Source organism: Gopherus flavomarginatus, unplaced genomic scaffold (genome assembly GCF_025201925.1).
Source record: "Gopherus flavomarginatus isolate rGopFla2 unplaced genomic scaffold, rGopFla2.mat.asm mat_scaffold_1379_arrow_ctg1, whole genome shotgun sequence".
In the NCBI taxonomy this organism is placed as follows: Eukaryota; Metazoa; Chordata; order Testudines; family Testudinidae; genus Gopherus; species Gopherus flavomarginatus.
The window spans coordinates 10,448-27,907 of NW_026114684.1; the positions used below are offsets into that span (position 1 = coordinate 10,448).

At 53.2% G+C, this 17,460-nt stretch overlaps 3 non-coding genes across 3 annotated transcripts; all 3 read left to right on the forward strand.

Moving 5' to 3' along the window:
• Window positions 1-13,187: 13,187 nt before the first annotated feature.
• On the forward strand, window positions 13,188-13,269 carry TRNAS-UGA (transfer RNA serine (anticodon UGA)). Its single transcript has one exon. It is a non-coding gene; the product is annotated as a tRNA-Ser (tRNA).
• Window positions 13,270-14,193: 924 nt separating this feature from the next.
• On the forward strand, window positions 14,194-14,266 carry TRNAF-GAA (transfer RNA phenylalanine (anticodon GAA)). The gene has a single exon. It is a non-coding gene; the product is annotated as a tRNA-Phe (tRNA).
• A 2,321-nt stretch (window positions 14,267-16,587) lies between these two features.
• Window positions 16,588-16,659, forward strand: TRNAQ-UUG (transfer RNA glutamine (anticodon UUG)). Its single transcript has one exon. It is a non-coding gene; the product is annotated as a tRNA-Gln (tRNA).
• Window positions 16,660-17,460: the final 801 nt, after the last annotated feature.

Genomic DNA, 17,460 nt, shown 5'->3' on the forward strand with positions numbered 1-17,460 from the left:
GTCCAGGTTGTCGGGGTTAGAGTCCCTGACTACTTAGGTCTGGGTTAGAGTCCCAGTCCAGGTTTGCACAGGATCCATGTTGTCTGGGTTAGAGTCCCTGACACCTACAACTGATCAATTGGGAGCAGGGGTATGCCCGCAAGTGGACAGCTGAGGCCCATACTAAAGAGGACCTGCTTGACCTATTCATACTGGAGCACCTGTACGAGCAGTGCCCGTCCGACCTGAGGTTGTGGTTGATGGACCAGAAGCCAGAGAAGCTGCAGCACACAGGCCAGCTGGCCGACCAATTTGTGGACAGTTGGGCAGGGGATAACATGCAGGAGTCTCGATGGAGCAAGCCTGCCTCAACGCAGAGAGAGAGTCACCATGGGATCTCCCAGCGGGGGCCTATGGAGAACACCCACCAAAAGGGAGCATCCAGCATCAGGTCCATCCGTCCCACTGGAGGGGACCCACGAGACATGGGCTGCTATCGCTGTGGCCAACGAGGCCACATACGGGTCCAGTGCCCCAAGCTCAGGGACAGACCGAGCAGACCCAACCCGCAGAGGGTTGACTGGGTAAAGACCCAGTCGGATGAGGGGCAACATTCCCAAGAAAGGGGGGCTGGCAGCGTACCACCAGTAAAAAAGGGAAGAGGTCCCCATATCAGCTCCAGGCTCTGAGTTTTTGGTTTACAGGGTGGGAGTGGGGCTGCCCCTCTGGAGAGAGTGCCTTGTTTCCCTGGAGGTAGATGGGAGAAAGGTCAGTGGGACACGGGTACAGAGGTGACACTGGCCCGGCCCGAGGTGGTGGCTTCAGATCGGATGGTTCCCGACACCTACCTGACCCTGATGGGTGTGTGCGGGACCTCATTCAAGGTTCCCGCGGCAAGGGTACACCTGAAGTGGGGGGTCAAGGAGGGCCCAAGGACGTGGGGATACACCCACATTTGCCCACGGAGGTGTTAATGGGGGGGCCCTGGAGGTCTGGCCAAGCAACGCCCGGGGTGCCCTGGTCATGACCCATAGTCAGAGTCAGCGCAGGGCACTGCACCCTGACAACACGGAAGGTACTGTGCCCGAGGTGCAGGACCCTAACCTGGTGGGGAGGGAACGCCCAGGGACACAGCTCAGAGAGGCTGCAGCCTCAGACACAGCCGACGAGACAGAGCAGGTCCCCATCCCTGTGCCAGCTGCTGAGTTCCAGGCCGAGTTGCAGAAAGATCCCTCCTTGCGGAGACCAAGGGACCTGGCTGACCTCAGTGCGGTACAGTCCATGAGGAGAGGTTGCAAGGAGAGGTTCCTGTGGGAGAGGTGGCTCCCATCCCCAGCTCTCGTAGGGGCGTGGGGAGTGGCGGTTCCAGCGGGTGGGGGGGGCTGGCTTCCTTCCCCAGCTTTGGATGGGGACTGGGGAGTGGCAGTTTGAGTGGGGGCAGGGTGCTGGATTTCCTCTCCAGCTCTGGGAGGGGAGCGGGGAGTGGCGGTTCCAGCAGGGGAGGGGCGCTGGATTCGCTCTTTAACTCTGGGGGGCAGCGGAAAGTGGCAGTTCGAGTGGGGGAGGGGCACTGGCTTCCCTCCCCAGCTCAGGGAGGGGCCTGGGGCCTCGCGGATCTAGCAGGGGCGGGGGGCTGGCTTCCCTCACCAGCTCTGGACAAGCCTGTGAAGTGGCGGTTCAAGCGGGGTAGGGACGCTGGATTCCCTCCCCAACTCTGGTGGGGAGCGGGTAGTGGCGGTTTGAGGGGGGGTGGGGCACTGGCTCCCCTCCCCAGCTCTGCCAGGAGACTGAGCAACAGCAGTTCAAGCGGGGGCTGGGTGCTGGGATCCCTCCCCAGCTCTGCGAGGGGACTGGGGAGCTGCCGTTCCTACAGAGTCAGGGCGCTGGGTTCCCTCCCCAGCACTACCAGGAGAGTGGGGAGCGGCCGTTCCTTGAGGGTCGGGGCGCTGCCTTCCCTCCCCACCTCTGCGAATGGACTGTGGGGCCACCATTCCAGCGGGGGCGGGGCACAGCTTTCCCTCCCCATCTCTGCGAGGGGACTGGGGAGCAGCCGTTCCTGCGGGGGCAGGGTGCTACCTCCCCTCCCCAGCTTTGCGAGGGGACTGGCCGTTCCTGCGGGGCTGGTGCGCTGGGTTCCCCTCCCAGCTCTGAGAGGGGACTGGGACCTGGTCTTTCCTGCAGGGCTGGGGCGCTGGCTTCCCTCCCCAGGTCTGACAGGGGCCTGGGGAGTGGCGGTTTGAGTGGGGGTGGGGCGCTGGCTTCCTTCTCCAGCTCTGGAAGGTGCCTGGGGAGTAGCGGTTCGAGCGGGGTTGGGGCGTTGCCTTCCCTCCCCAGCTCTGGGAAGGGCCTGCAAAGTGACGGTTCCAGTAAGGGCAGGGCACTGGCTTTCCTCCCCAGCTCTGGGAGGGGCCTAGTGAGTTGCGGTTCGAGTGGGGGCAGGCAGCGAGCTCCTTGCTTTGGTCACAGCATCAGAGCCAGCGTGATCCCCCTCTCCGGTGTGCAGGAGGGCGGGGAGCATCTCTCCCTCCCACTCAGCCCCAGGGGGCTGGTTACAGGTAGCCAGGTATCCTGAGCCCAGCAGCCCCTCCCCACTGCCAGCCACGTCGTTTGCATTTTCACTGACCATTTCCGTCTTACCCAGTTGGTTCCCTGGATTTGAATTCAAACCCTCTCCGTTACAGGAGCAGGGCCTGGATCCTGTGCCAAAGAGACACGCTCACCGCCCAACAGGGCCTCCCAGCCAATATCCTGGAGAACCCAAACAAGCAGCCAGCCAGACCCCTCCTGGGTCTGCATAGGGATCCAGGCCATATGCAGGACGGGGGGCTTCACCCTGGGGACCTTCATCCAGGTCCCACAGCCCCTCAGCATCTGCGGCTGCACCACCACAGCTCTCTCTGTCCCAGGGTCTTGCCACCCCAGGCGTGTTTCCCCACTGACCCTTGGGCAGCCCCCTATGTCTCTCTGCTCCACTATCCCCAGTCCATGGTGCTGCTGCTTCTCCTGCAGCTTTTCCTCAGGCTCTTGCTCTCACAATCTTCTCGCACTCTCAGGCTCTGCTCCCATCCCATACGTCTTCGATCCCCTGATGGGGAGCCCGATCGTGAAAACCAACATCTATTTGGAGACCAGACTCTCGGGGATGTCTGGCTGCTGCTCCAGGTGCTCCCAGATACTTTTGTAGCCCCAGCTGGGTCAGGAATCTGCTCCTCAGACGTGTCCTTCTCCTCCCACTCACGATTAACTGTGCCTTGGTGAACTCCCCCGTGCGTAACCCTCTTTGTGTACACGATCACAATGTCCTTCTCAAGGAGATGGTGATAGGCCATCACCTCACCATTCCCAAGTGGCTCTGGATTGACAGGCCTGTGTGCTCTTGGCTCCCCCATTGTTTCCAGGAAGAACCCCTGGAGTGGCAGCCCCTTCTCGTGGTCACCCCCTATTTGCCAGGGTCGAGCTGCAGACTCCTCCGCCCTTACATCATAGCAAAGGAGCTTTCTAGAAAGTTGGAAGAAACTATGAAACAGGGGAAGAGACATCATGGCTTGGCATGTCTCCCCCACAAATCAACAGCTGGAAACACACCTGGATGACAAAACTGATTCATAAATCAGAAGATAATAATAATAATACATTCAAACCAAAGTCCCCAGATGGCTAGTACTGGTTTTTCAGCTGAAGATTTTCAGTTTGGGGAATTTTGTTTTCCCAATCAGACCTTGCCAAGGGAATCAGGGAGAAAATGTTTGAGTTGCCTCCTTCAGAACAGCTTAGCCTAGACACTCTAGCTGTGGGTCACTGTCATGGCCTTGCTGAGAACTGGGGTATTTTAATAATTTGGGGAGGTCTCAGGGTGTTTGGAGGAGATTATGAGGCCGTTACGTTTTGAGATAAAAGCTAAGACATACAGGACTAGAGAATTTTATTTTTAGAAATGTGAGATTTAGACATTTTGTTTAAAGCAAGGGGGTTTCTGAGCAGGCTTTTGTTTGCAGGGGAGATGGTTGTTTAGAAAGGAGGAGTGAAGACTAAACACAGCCAATGAAGATGAGATTTGAACTCATGCGTACAGAGCACAGTGGATTAGCAGTCTATTGCCTTAACCACTCAGTCACCTCAGCCGAGATGTCAAGAAATGGACAAGATGAGAAATCTAAGGCCAGCAGAGACAGGGACACTAAGGTGTTTTTAAATACTAAGTGGAAGCAGGGGCTGAATGAGCTCCCCCCTCACACCTAGTGACCAGCTGTGGGAAAGGCTTCAGGAACAGACCGTGTTTGCATAGACACACCTACTCTGCCTAGGTATGCAGCATCATGGGGCTGCTTTCCCAAAATGACCAGTTTTGGCTGGTGGTGGGTTACAAATTACTTTAGGATTGAATGGAATGAAATGTTATTATCCTTCCTGTATGATTGAAGGGCAGCAGAACATACCTAGTCCGTCCTGATGGAGGGGTGGGTGGGTGGATGAGGAATAGCTTTTATTGGACTTTGTAGAAGTGATTGAGGACATCACCCTAAACCAGTGGTCCCCAAATATTTCACACTGTGCCCTCTTAACCATGGCGGTGGACCCTTGGAAGCCGCAGTCAAGAACCGAGGCTGGTAGTGGGGCTATTGCTTGCTGGAGAGAGAGGTGCAGACGGGTAAAGGGGTCAAGGCCAAGCTGGAAGCCAGAGCCCCAGGATAAGGGTGGGGTTGGGGAAGAGCTGGGACAGAGTGAGGCTGAATGGTGCTTCCTCCATGGGGGCTGGCCATGAGGTGCCCCCAAGAATGTTCCTCTGTGTCCCCCTAGGAGTCATGCCCCACATTTTGGGAACCACTGAACCCTACTTGCTAAGCAGGGCTAGTGATGCCAAAGCCCAGGGAAAGGGAGAACAAGTGCAGGGCCCCCAGCACTGGAACCATGTGAAGGGGCTGCAGAAGAGGGGCAGTGGCTGGTGGCACAGGGAATTAAGGACAAAGGGGGCACAGGAGGGGGCAAGATTAGGGATGAAGGAGGTGCAAGGGTTGGTCTTGCAGGAGCTAGCAGTAAAGGGAGAGTCGGGATCATTCAGGGGCAATGGGGAAGTGCCAAAGTACAAGTTTTGCCCAGGGCACCATTTTCCCTAATGCTGGTCTGAGCAAACAATTGGAAATAACCCTTCAGTGAGACCAGAACCATAGTGTAGAAAAGCCCCTTTGTTAAGTGGTTGTGGCTGAGTGCTTAGGGAGCTGGGTTAAAAAACAACAAGCATCTCTCTGTGGAGGTTTGATTCTTGCCTGCTAGGCAAGGTTGGTGTGTGGTGTCTGCATGGCTGTATTTTCAGTGTCTGATAACCCATAGTGCCACAGGGAGCCAAGTCTAGACATATTCAGAGGCTCTTTGCCAGGGTTTCTCAAACTTCCTTTCACTACAACCCCCTTCTGCTGAAAAAGACCTTACTACATGGCCCTGGAAAGAGGGACCAAGCCCCTCCACACTGAGCAGAGGCAGAGGAGACAAAGCCTGAGCCCTGCCCCAGTTGGGGGAGGGCGAAAAGCAGAGCTTGAGGGATTCAGCCCTGGGTGGTGGGACTCAGATTTTGGCTTCAGCCCCAGGCACCATTAAACAGGGTCACATCTCACATTGGGGTCCTGACATAGTTTGAGAATCACTGCTCTATGCTGAGGGGAGGGAGTTTTCCTGTGGGTGTAGTTGATTCACTTCCCCAAGAGGTGGCAGCTATGTCAGTGGGAGAAGCTATATCGGTGGGTGTGCAAGTTGTGGTGTTTACCACATTTAAGAAGTTTAATAAAACCCCATTTTAAAAACCATCTGTGGTCTGGGAATGGTGAAGGACGTCGATGAAGCAGGGTTTGTCCTTCAAAGTCCTGGAGATCACGATTCCATGATCTGGATCATGACCTGTTGTCATGGGGATATAGCTCAGTGGTAGAGTGTTTGTTTGCAGCTCATGTGGTCCTCACTTCAAACCCCAGTGTTCTTCTATAACTTTCTTTCTTTTTTTTAAAAAAAAGGAAAACATTTTCATTTCCATTCTCCATTATGTTCAGGAGCTCCACTATATGGGGGGCTTGATATGAATGTAAACATTCAACATTTCACTGTCCAAATGCATAAAAACCTAGCGAAGCTGTCCATCAGCTGAAATCAGTTCCAATCCTCTTAGTGTCTAGTTTATGTTTTCATCAATTAAATAAAGGTATCATATGAATGTGCATTTGCAGATCCCTCTTCTCCAGGAGCTATGTTGTGCAGAAGAACAAGAACCACATCCAGTTGGGGTTCAGGATTCTGATGAGCAAAGAGCCAACAAATGTTCTGAGGGCTGGAGAAAAATGCCTTCTAGTGAGCTATTGAACGAGCTCAACCTGTTTAGCTTATCAAAAGAAGATTGAAAGGTGACTTTACTGAAGTGTTGAAGGGCCTTATTGGAGAGAAAAGATTGGGTATGAAAGGGCTGTTTAGTCTAGCAGAGAAAGTCATAACAAGACCCAATGGCTGGAAGGTGAAAAGAGACAAATTCATATTACAAATATTACAAATAAGACACAAATATGCAACAGCGAGGATGATTCACCACAGGAACAAGCTACCAAGGAAAGTGGTGGATTTGCCATCTTCTGATGTCATTTAATGAAAACTAGATGCCTTTGTGGAATGTGTTTGCCCCAAAAGTAGCTATTGTGTCATACAGGAGGCCTGCGCTATGCAGGGGGTCAGATTAGATGCTCTAATGGTCTCTTCTGGCCATAAAGTTGACTAATTTCTGAAAAACTGAGTGTAGTGCTGGGAGAAGCGTCTGATGTATTACTGTCTAGCCGGCTTGCTTCCTAGAACGAATGCTCCTTGAGTGGGGTGATCCACAGGAAGTAGCTCAAACCTCCAAAGTGCCTGGCCGGGGCAGGACATTGGCACAGCAAGGGCGGGGTGTGGCAGTGACATCACAAAGGCCTTTTGCAGGACCTCACACTATTGGTCAAAGGTGGTGGGGAGGTGGTGACCTCACAGAAAGATGCGACATCAGCCAGGTAAGACAGGGGCGAAGGGCCAGGGAAACCTCAGAGACCTCTGCGGCTTTGCTTCAGCAAGTCTCCTTCTCCAGGTCTCTCTTTGAGGACTGAGAGAGTATTCAGGTTCATGGATGTGAGCGCCAGGAGGAACCTCTTTTGAGTTTTCACCTTCCCTTTTTGTGATTTTACTAGAAAACAGATGTCCCTGTTTAGAAGGTAAGAGCCTCCTCGAGGTTTGAAACCTGTTCAGTCTGATCTCTCTGTTGACAGTTGAAATCTAGGCATGGAAAATACACGTTTAAGGATGCAGAATTTTATTCTGCACCTGGGATTTTGTCCTTTAGAATCACTGGGACATTAGGGTTTGTCCTTTTTGTTTCACCTTTTCCTCCATCCATCCCTCCCTCCTTTCTCTTTGTCTCTTTCTTCTTTTGTCCTTTCACCTGTTCCCCTCCCAACACCAGGAGCGGGGTGTGTGTGTGTGTGTGTGTGTGTGTTGCGGGGGAGTGCTCGGCAGCACACACTGTGGGAGGTCCACCCAGAAATGTGGAGCTGAAATACTGCACGGGCAGTGATCCCCACTGGTGACTTGGGCCATCCTTTGGGCTCTCTGGTGAAAACCCTCAGCCTCCTGTTCTCAGTCTCTACCTTGATTGGCTGAGCAGGGGGTTATTGACAGGCAGGAGACTCAGGTCCTTGTTGCTCTCTTTGAAGACCAAGGAAATAAGTCAGAACCAGTTATATGTTTGATGAATTCTGCTGCTTCAGTGCATTAGTAGTCTCTGAATAGTTCATGATTCTCTCTAACATTGCAGTTTTCCTACAATACTTGCTGAATAATTACTGTGCAGTGTTGGTCTGCAGCTCATTTGAGAACACTTTACTAAAGTCAGTCAATGTTTGAAATTCAAGATCTGATGGTTAGTTTGAAAATCAGGGCTCTTGGGTCCTATTCCCAACTCTGCCAATGGCTGGCTGTGTGACCTAAGACAAGTCAATTCTCCTTTCTCAGCCTTAGCTTCTCCCTCTTTCAAGCACAGATAATAACGATCCGCTTCTACCTACCTCACGGTGGGTGGAGGATGGGGATCCATTGGAGAGTGTCACTAGGGGTAGTGCACAATATGAGGTGTCCTATTACTTTTGCTCAGAGCAAATTATGACATAATAGACTAGCTGAAATCGTCTCTTTTATATGTATTTTTTTATTTTGAAATTGTTAAGAGCAGCAACTCCTTAGCTCAGAGTGAAGCATCTTATCTCATGTTTGTAATCTAAGTGTCTCCTCTTTGTGTGCAATGAGGCAATTTAACACACTCTGACAAACAGGAGATGCTTTTGTTTTGCAACAAAATATTTTTGCAAAGAACTTTCATCCCATTTATTTTGATTTCGAGAAAGAAAGTGGTTTAGTCTGAATGGAATTTTCTGATAGAAATGGTTTCAATTAAATTTCTCCACCATCTCAATTCCTGAGCTCTATCCCTGCCTCTGGGGAATGGAGGTTTCCTGGTTGTTAGAACAGGAGTCAGGACCGGTGGCTTCTCTTTCTGACTCTGCCACCGCCTTGCTGTGTAGGCCCTTGGGTAGGTCACTTCCCTTCTCTGGACCTCAGGCTCCTCCCCATCTGTCCAATGGGAACAGGGACAGTTCTCGAACTCTGGGCAGTCCTTAGCCTGGGTGATATAAGGGGCGTTCAAACCCTCTGTGAAGGAGAAAGGGGAGTTTCCCGGTGTTTAGCACCAAGGAATTCTGAAGTTTGCTAAAATGTCTAGTCTGTGGAAACAAGAAATGGTTGGGGCAAAACTTTTTAACCACTGCCTTTTTTAAAGCCCATTCATGAATGTGTGTCTCTATCTCTTAGGTACCTGGGGTTCTTTGCCAGGAGGAGAGAAGAGGTTCCTGCCTCTGTTTTTGTGGCCTTAACAAACCAGGTGTTGTGCTCCAGTTCTCGTCTGAGATCCCTGAAGAAGAACATCTTCCCACCCTTCAACAAGACAGGACCTATCTTTAAAAGGGAACAAAGAGAACTCTGAGACTTACTAGCTCGCCTCACTTCCATAGCTAGAGAGATACTGGAGTACATTCTTAAACTATCAGTTTGTCAGCAGCACCAACAGGATAGTTTGGTTCTTAGGACTAGTGAGCATGGATTTGTCAAGAACAAATCATTCCAAACCAATCCTCTTTCCTTCTTCGGCAGGGTTCCAGGCCTAGTGAAGGTGGGTAAACAGTAGATGGGATCTAGCTCGGTGTTACTAAGGCTTTTGACACAGTCCTGTAGGACAGTCTCACAAGCAAACCAGGGAAATGTGGTCTAGATGCAATCAGTGTGATCTGGGTGCAGAGCTGGTTGAAAGCCCAGACTCCAAGAGCCCTTCTCCATATCTGGCTGTCCAACAGAGAGGATGTACCTGTTGGGTCTGGCAGGAATCAGTCCGGGGTCTGGTACTATTCAATATTTTCATTACTGATTTGGAAAATGGAGTGGAGAGCATGCTTCTAAAATTTGCAAATGACACCAAGCACTTTGGATCACAGGACTGGAATTCAAAATGCCCTTAACAAACTGGAGAATTGGTCTTCTTGAGCCAAACTCCATGGCTGGGCCCCTCTCTCTAGACTGGGATGAAGTGAAACCCCAGAGCCAAACACTCCTCCTCCTGGGCAGTGCGCTCCGTCCTTGAATGGTCAGATGCTGATTAGCACTGTCAGAGCAGCTTTGTCTGGGAGATTCCCAGCACTTTTCAAAAGCGGGAAAGTATGAAATCCCATCAATGGAACTCAGGAGTCTTGACTCCCAGTCCCCTGGTCCAGTGTCTCCAGCAGAGCACACTCCCTCTCATAGGCAGGGGGAGCGGCCATGAGGGCCTGCTTGTAATTGCCAGCTGTGGGAGGGAGTGTGCAGCAGTGGTTAGCAAAGGGGCCTGGAAAGAAGGACTGCTGGGTCCCATCTATACTTCTGACACTTGGTGTGACCCTGAGTCAGTAGCTTCCCCTCCCCAGGTTTGTTTCTCATCAGTAGGGTTGGGGTTGCATTTCTGACAGCCCAGGGGGGTTGGGAGGCTCCAGGAAGGTGTGTAAAGTGCTGGGATTTCAGGATCCTGGAGGCGCTGTCACCCCTGCACTAGGGTGATGTTCTGCACCCCCTGCTGCTGGCCAAGTTTCTCCTTTCCCTGGCAATAAGACAGACTCTTGTTTTCACTGCCAGCTGATCGCCCAGTGTCATCACCCTGCCTGCTGGCTGGGCAGGGTAACTCCTCAGGTCACCACCCTCCTCTCCAGCCTGTCTTGGGCTTGGAGAGTGAGGAGAAGGGCGAGGGATGACATTGAACATCCTCCATCCATTGCTTCATCACCAGAGCAAGTGAGTGGCATTAGTGCTCCATGGTGGCATCCCCTGTCTGTCTGGGGAGAGGCAGAAAGAGGGGGAGAGAATCTCTCCCAAAGGACATTAGTTTTGCAAACAGCCCCCAGAAGCCCCTCACTCTCAGACTGGGGAGGGGCTTCTCCAGAGCCGTCTCCAGTGTGTTTGGCAAGGTCCCAGCAATGGGGCTCCCAGCCCTTCCCTTGTGGGAGACTGTTCCCCAGGCTGAGAGTCACTGAGCTGGGCCGGACCCGGGGAGCTGCTGAGCATGGAAATCAATGGGAAACGAAAGGGCCCTGGCCTTGCTATGTCTAGGGACTTTGAAGTGGTGAATGGTTTCCCAGGAGAAGTCTGGACTCCTGAGTTCTGTTCCTTCTCTAGCCTGGGTGGGGAATGGGTGGGAGGAAGTGTGAGTGTGTCCTGGGCTGGCAGGAGGGAGCTGCTTGTCCAAAGTGACCAGTGGTCTTTGTGACTGACCCCAGTGCTCGAAAAGGATGAGACTCCCGGTTCTTGCAGCCCCAGGGATGACGAGGGGGAAGGTTGAGGGGGAGCAGATCATGCAATGAACTCCTGCCAGTGTGTGTAGCTTGCACTCCCTGCTCCCCCGTGGGGGGGGGAGGAGCTGCTCTAGCTGGGGCAGGGTTTTGGAGAGATCAAACAAGTTGGTTAGTGAGAGGCTGCCTTGACCCCAGACTCACATCTGCTCCCCGCTCGGTTCCAGGATGGCCAGGCTCCTGAGGATGTTCAGGAAGAAGGCTCTGCAGGCGGCCCCAGAGCCTGTGGAAAGCAGCTGCCATCTTCCCCAGGAGCCGAGCGGCCCAACCATCCCCAATGGCGGGGAAGGAGCTTGCGGCCGGGCCAGGAGATGGAAGTGCCCAGCCTTCTGGAAGAGGAAACCTGCTCCCGGTGCAGAAGCCGAGGTGGGAGAGGCACCGGCCAGGCCAAAATGGAGCTGGGCCAGGATGCAGCTGGGCAAGCAGGACCCAGCCCTGGTGCAGAACCGGGCAGGGTGGTTCTGGGGCTTGTTGTGTGGGCAACAGCAGCCCCAGGAGCCCAGTCCCGATTTCCAGCAGAAGGCATCGCCCTGCCCGGTCAGTGGGGACCTTCCAGCCTTCCCAGGGCAGGAGGTGGAGGATCCCTCTCCCAGCCCCAGCAGCTCGGCCTGCTTCCTGTGGGACAACAGCAGCACCTGGAACTTGGACAGCAGCGAGGCCGACAGACGCTTCTGCTTTATTCCAGGTGAGGAGCCTGGCTGGGCTCGGAGGTGTAAGGAAGGGGCTGTGAACACTCCGGGCCAAGGCCCTCGAGCAGTGCTATGGGGGTGGGTCCCCAGCTCAGGTGTCTGGCCTGAGCCACTGACCTCCACTGACACTAGATGCTGCCACTTTAATCCTTGATGCGCCATTGGGTCGGGGGGGAGTGTGGGAGGCACCTCTCAGGGAGTCTAGGATTGTGGGTGGAGGGGTCTCTTTGCTATGGACTCCTGAAGGACTTGGGGGCTGATGACACTGAGGCTACTTGGAATCAAATACATTTGAGATACAAGTACATAGCCCATATTCATAACTTCAAATACAAAAATGGTACACACATACAGCCAGCAAAATTATAACCAGCAAATCATAACCTTGTCATAGACACCTCACACGACAACCTTTGCACAATATTTGCTGCACATATATAACAATGGTGGCAACAATGATCCCTACGGTCCCAGTTCATATTAATAACGTCACAGAAGGCTATAGAGAAGTGGGAGAGAGGTGTCTTCCAGCCGGCGTATCTCATCCATTTCTCCCTTGCCGCTTGGGCCGAGGTGGGAAGGGAGCGAAACGTCCCCAGCTGAAGATTTTGCGCTCGACCTTGAAGATTAAGCCCAACCCCCCAGGCATGGCTAGGTCAGGGTTGTCCTGGGCTCTGGGGGCAGAGGGCTGAGCTGGGAGAAGGGGCAGATGAGGGGATTTTGTCTCTGATAGATAAGGGCTTTGTCAGGAGAAAGCTGTAGGTCACATGCTGAGGGTGTCAGTGAGATTTGAGCTGGGGTAGCAGCAGCAGGGAAGCAGTGTGTGTGTGTGTGGGGGGGATTCACTTGGTAAAAATGAAACTCCCAAGCCGCTCCCTTTGCTGGAGCAAAAGCCTCTCATTTATCTCCTCAACTCCCTTCTATGAAAATCTCCACCCCTCCCCTGGTGCTGAGAGACCCTCTTTACTCCCATGGAGATTTGTAATTGTTCTAACTCTTCCTTTGCCTTGTCCAAATAGTTTTCCCAGAAAAATGATCAAGGACATTTCAAATGAGAAAAACAAACGAAACCAGAGAAACTCCCACCACACACGGTTTGGGTCTGAATTTTTCTACTGAAATTTGGAGATAATAAAACTCCTTCCTCTATTGGCCAGAAACCAAAGCTAGACCTCCCCTGCTGTAGCTGTGACTTCTGCTACCAAATCACCAATGTGCTGTCTCCTCTTGTGAGACATTTCTCTGCACAATACTGCTGCTAATCCAGTTATTGACTCCAGGAAACATTTTCCTTAGCCTGGTTCCGTGTGTCACTGGTTTCTATAGCAAAGGTCAGTCCCTATCCCTGTGGTCCGGACATCCTCATTCGCATCAGGCTTCAAGTTGAGAATAATTTCCTATTCCCGCTCTGTGGGAGGGGAGACTTTTAAACACGCTCTCTGTGCGACTGCACATGGCTAAGCAAAGAGAACAAACCCAAATCCCCCCTATGCTTTGGGAGCCAGGTTTGCGGTGGGAATTCTGTAGTTCAGATGACTTCACACCTGGTCATTGTGATTCTTTACCAGTTTCTCTGGCATTGGGGCACTTTTATACTTCAGCTGTGATGGCTGAGTGGTTAAGGTGTTGGAGTTGAAATCCAGTGGGGTTCTTCTGCGCAGGTTCAAATCCTGCTCACAGCGAGGCCTGTGTTTTAGCCAGTATCTTATCAGAGCAATTCCCTGTGTACAACCCCCTGAGACGCTCTCAAGTCTCTCCCCACCCCAAGTAAATCCTCTTCTGCTCCTTTCATAGAGATGCCTGGGACTCCACCTCCCCCTGTGTCCCTGAGGTGTCAGGCAAACTCTCAGTGCCTGTAGCCTCTGCCACTCACCTAGTGCCCCATAGATCAGCCATAACCCTGGTTCTGCTCCTCTCTCTAGTGTGTGAAAGGAGCCAAGTCAGTGACTCCATGGGATTTGCCCCGGACTCCTCTAGGGCCGGCCCTGAAGGGAAGCACTGACTATCACAGTGACAATACAACTGACCAGCATTGCGGGGGAGGCTGAGGGAGATCCGCACTCATCAGGTCTCTTCTCTCCCCCAAGGTGAGCCAGACACTGCTCTCTCCTGACTCTCACTCTAGCAGCTGGACACTAAGGAGCCATTTCCCCACAGCAAGTGCATTGAGTGCCCCTGTGGTGCTGGAGTGGGGCCTGGCGCTGCTGCTGGCTCTGGGGCTGGCAGGGGGGTTGATGTCTGCACAGACTCTCAGCTGCCAGGCCGGAGGGGACACTTGAGACCTTACCAGACTGTCTCATTGAAGACGGGGGGTTGAAAGACCTATACAGACGCTCTCCAGAGCACGGAGCAACATCCGCCCATGCAGCCAGGCAATGAGCATTTCTCACAGCCTGGAGCCAAGGGTGAGGTGGCAGCTACTGTTCCAGCTCCTGGGGGCAGGCCCTGTCAGCTAACAGACACTTCTTACTCACCACAGCTAAGGGCCCCGGGTTCCTCCAGTGGGGCTGTGAAGCAGCCATTCTTTTCCTGTCCTTTTTGTGTGCGACTGCTGACAAAAACATCCCAGATAGAGAAGCAACAGGCCAAAACACTGTCATGCAGCTGCCAAAGTAGCTCAGTTGGGAGAGCGTTAGACTGAAGATCGAAAAGTCCCTGGTTCAATCCTGGGCTTTGGCAGTCCCTGTCATTATGCTTTGTGGAGAGATGGCTTGCCCTCTGGGAGCACAGCAGTGCCTCTACCCAAGGTGAGTTCCTGACCTTGGGATCTGCAGTAGGAAAACACAGAAGGAGCTTACTTGCCCCTAGTTGGCCCATCTGACCTTTAATGATGAGAGCTGTCTTTCCCAACATGGTGGGAAGAAAGTGAGGCAGGGCAGCCCTCAGGAATGGTGCCAGAGGGCTGCTAAGCAGAGGTTGGGGATGAAAACTTTTCTGTGCAGCTGAGCAAGAGCAGTACCAAGGAAGGGGCATCTGTAAAAGTGACCCCACACACCTCTCCTCCTCTGGGCAGCTGGTGCTGAAAGCTCCAAGGGAAGGCTTAAAAGCCACAGAGCAACTGAGGGCAGGACCATATCTAGGTGTGGCCTTCAGACAGGCACAAAAACACCCAGCCAGGCTGCTCCCTGCCATGTCAAACACCCACTGAAGGTCACCAGCATGCAGAGCGGTTGCTGATGCTCTGTAGCCAACATCAGAAGATAGTAGGAAAGCAGGGCCCAGGGCCAGCCCCCATGGTGGGGCCTCTTACTGGTCCCACTCAAGGTATTCACTTTTGCTGTGGTCCAGGAGATTTTACCCCAAGAGGCTTTTCCCAAGCTGGCAAGAAGCAGAGAAACACCCAGGCTCCCAAGACGCTATGTAGCAATTACCCTCCAGCACAGGGACAGGTGCACACGCTAGCCCAGGCTGCCGCCCACTTTCTTTGGTAAGTCAGGAAGGGCAAAGGCTAGACTGGAAGCACCTGGGGCTCCTGCCGCAGCCTTTGTGACACCCAACCCCCAACTCCTTCCCAGGCTCTAGCTGAAGCTAGAGCATTGGCCTGAGCAGCCAAGAAGAGGTTCCAGCCCTGAAGGGAGCAGGACGTTCAGTACAATAGTAAAACTGCAGAAATACAACCACCTAGAGACTCAAACCCTCAATCTTCTGAGCCACACTCAGACGCCTTATCCGTTAGGCCACATGATAACATAAGAAAAGACCCTCCAAGCACTTCTTTGGAAAAGGCAGACACTGTGTTTCTCAGGTCATCTACTGAGGGGGGCTGAGACTCTCTGGGCACAAGAAGTCGAGTTCCCAGCAACACGTGAGACTTAATTCTATGGAGCCAGGTGCAGGGCTTTGGAAGGGAGGCTGAGGCATGGGGGATTGGGGTGCAGTGGATGGACCGGCTGTCTATGTGTGGAGATTTAGTCACACTGAGGCACAGAAGGGAGGAGGAGGAGTAATCCTGCTGACAGTCAGCGGCTGTGCAGAAAAAGAGGAGGGGTTCTGGGGACATTTTTTGCCTCTCTTTTGCCTATCTGCTTGCTCTTGTGGTGAACGGCGAAGATGATCTCAACTAGCTCAGTTGGTAATACATCAAGCTCTTAATCTGAGGATCCAGGGTTCAAGCCCGTGTCTGGGCACCCAGTTTTAAATTGCCTTGTGTTCCAGGAGCCAAATGATTCCTGGTGCTTCTCCACCAGCCACATGCAGATTCCCAGAATCCATGGCCATTTCCTGGAAAGGTTCCTTTCCTCAGGAATCAGGAGAGAGGCAACATCCACATTACCAGAGGACCTCCTGCAGGCATGCTGCTGAAGGCAGCCTGACTGCCACCCTCACAGTGACTGGCAGGCTGTTCCCTGCAGCTTGCCGTCCCAGGCATGCACTTGCTGCGCTGGTGCCTGGAGCTGTCCCTGTCCCTGACCCAGGGCAGAGGACATTGGAAGCTGAACATCCAGAGCTTGCAAGATAAAGGAGCAGGAGGGGTGAGGCCTGGCGGTGTTGGCAGAACAGGAAAGCATCAGAGGGTTCTATGGCAACCAGAGGGATTGACGGAAGTCGGTGAGGGAGGAGTTGGCGGCTTTGTTCCAGCGGTCAGGCAAACACCGCAATATCAAAGAAACCAATGGTGCCAAGTCCTGCAGTGTTGCCTGTGGGATTTCCACAAGAGCATCCAGGCTGGCGAGCCAGTGATCCTGTGACTGTACAACCGGATCAAGTGACAGCTGCCCGAGTTCCATGAGATGAGGCTGCAGCTGGCCGATATGAGTGGGAGCACCGAGTGAAGGGAGGGGCGTCCTCCCCTGACATTTTTGCAGCCTGCAGGGAATGGAGACCAAGCAGGGGGATGTGGGGACTCAGGGCAGGACCGGCGGATCCCATAATGCAGGACAACAGTCGCTGGAGGAGGAGAGAGAGTCCTGCGGGAGGAAGCCGCTGGTGGGAAGCAATAAGTGCAGAGTGCAAACCAGTCAGCCGAGAGACCCAGGGGTCTAGAAAACAAAATGGGAGCAGGTTTCATGGTGTAATGGGCAGCACTCAGGACTTTGAATCCTGGAATCTGAGTTCAAATCTCAGTGGGACCTCCTGCAGATATTGTAGTTTGCTGCAAAGCCTTGGAGCTCAATGTGTATAGTTACTTTCTACCTGGGTAAACTTCAGCAAGGTTTTTTTCTCCTCCTCATGGGTCACTGATGCCCACTGGAGATAGGTCTTTGGTCCAGCTGGCCGCTATAGGGTGGGGTCCTAGAACTTAACAGTCTGGCTAGAGATTCCTGCGGGTTGACCTAATGGTTTGGTTTCTTGCTGCTTCATCTGATGTCCACAACTTTGGTCCCTGTAGCTGCAGCTCTTCCTCTTGCCCACATGGCATTTAAAGGAAGGAGTGCCAGAGCCAGGCTTCCCAGGCTGGAACCCAGCACACCTCTCCTCCTCTGGGCACCTAGAGCAGAGGCGGCTGGCGCTGACAGCTCCAAGGGAAGGCTTAAAAGCCACACAACAACCGAGGACAGGGCAAGAGGAGGGCAGGACCATGCCTATGTGTGGCCTTCAGACAGGCACAAAAACACTCAGTCAGCCTGCTCCCTGCCATGCCAAACACCCACTGAAGGCCACCCACAGACCAGCATGCGAGGCAGCTGCTGATGCTCTGTGGCAGTTATCGAAGAGGGTAGGAAAGCAGGGCCATCCCCCCTGGTGGGGCCTCTTACCATTCCCACTCAAGGTGCTCACTTTTGCCATGGGGCAGGAGATTTTACCCCAAAAGGCTTTTCTCCAGCTGGCGAGAAGCAGAGAAACACCCAGGCTCCATGTAGCAAACCATCTCAAACACAGAGACTGGCGCACATTTGGAAGAGGGAAACTGCTCTACACACTAGCCTGGGCAG